General features: G+C 44.4%; 1 protein-coding gene across 3 annotated transcripts in view; it reads left to right on the top strand.

Annotated features, from left to right (window-relative positions):
- The first annotated feature begins 364 nt into the window (after nt 1-364).
- Nucleotides 365-1337, top strand: part of radil (Ras association and DIL domains) — a 22804-nt gene continuing 21831 nt past the window's right edge. For 2 of the 3 annotated variants that reach the window (XM_016503890.1, XM_016503888.1), the window contains exon 1: nt 755-913. The gene's annotated coding sequence lies outside the window, so the exon portion shown is untranslated. Of the gene's footprint in view, nt 507-754; nt 914-1337 lie in introns of those variants that run through there. The other variant, XM_016503889.1, reaches the window with a different exon arrangement.

Raw genomic sequence — 1337 nt, 5'->3', positions numbered from 1 at the left:
GGGATCAGGGGGTGGAGACGGGTAGGTTTAGGTATATGTAAGGTGGGAGGAGTTGGATCTGGATCCAACCACGCACCCTGGATCTTGTGTTCTGCCGTGAGGACCATCTCAAAAGTCCCTGTCGGGTCACGTTTTCTAGAAGTTTTATTTTATTTTTATTTTATTTTATTTTATTTTGATCGAAAGCAAAGTAAAAAAATAAAATAAAAATTACGACAGGTTCAACAGTCTGTCAAAATACAGCCTCGTTTTCATGTGGCACACCGTTCGCCTGTCTAAACATCTATACGCTACAGTGCAAGAGTAACAATACGCGAGAGCTTCGAGTTCTCGGTTCGGCTTTTTCCGGCTGCAGTCGGCTCAGGGAATGCAGACGCCGAAGCATGCAGACTCTAGTGTTGCCAGTGGAGACGGGCAAATAAAAGAAGGGCAAATAAAAGAAGGGGGAAAGGGATAAACAGCTCCAACGACTGCCCAAGAAGAGCGCCGAAAAATAAAACCAGCAGGTAAATCATTCCGAACACACCACCAATAGATTTTTCAATATTGATTTATGTTTGACGCCTCACTATTACTGTACAGGTATACGTTGTCGCATTCCATGACAGTGACTGGGCGGACCTAAACTGTATCCCACCGGCCCGTAGAGCTAATTAACATATGAGCAAGAAGAAATACTGGCAAATGTCAGTAATAGGAGTCAAGCGAGCGGCTTGTAAGGGATCAGAGCTCTGAGACTTGGCTGGCGGAGCCCCGTTAAAACGCACAAGCGGATTAGGACTCGCGAGCAGGTGCCTTTGTTGGCTCGCGCCGTTGCTAGTGGAGACCCGCAGTAGCCCGACGCGCTTCTTTAAAATTAATGCATATAAATGAGCGTCTCTTCAGCAAACGGGGAATAAAACGCGCTTGACAGGTAAGAAATATTCTGCTATCTCGAGTTTGAGTTTGAAACTTTCGTCAGTTAAAAAGTGTTGATCTTATGCAAGCGCAGTTACATTACAGTTCAGTGTAAAATGTTTATATAGGTTAAATTATTCATTCACATTTAATGCCCTGTGCCTTTAAGAATCATAAAACGGTTTGTTTAAATAATTGTGCGCATAACAGAAGGGTGCAGAAAGGGAACACTTTAGATGTACGCAGTACCTGATAGATTATTTAAATGAGGGGCAGCATGTCAACTACATCCAGTTTGTGAATAGGCTTCACGAGCGCACGGTGAAGTATTTTCACGCTCGAGCAGATGGTCTCCTCCGTTCAGACTGCCGAGTAGTGGGGATTTTAGCTGATGCAGTGTCTCTCTCTCTCTCTCTCTCTCTCTCTCGCTCTCTGTTAGA

The sequence above is a fragment of the Sinocyclocheilus anshuiensis genome, unplaced genomic scaffold (assembly GCF_001515605.1).
Source record: "Sinocyclocheilus anshuiensis isolate Anshui unplaced genomic scaffold, SAMN03320099.WGS_v1.1 scaffold2260, whole genome shotgun sequence".
Lineage (NCBI taxonomy): Eukaryota > Metazoa > Chordata > Actinopteri > Cypriniformes > Cyprinidae > Sinocyclocheilus > Sinocyclocheilus anshuiensis.
This window is presented reverse-complemented; position numbering and strand designations above follow the sequence as displayed.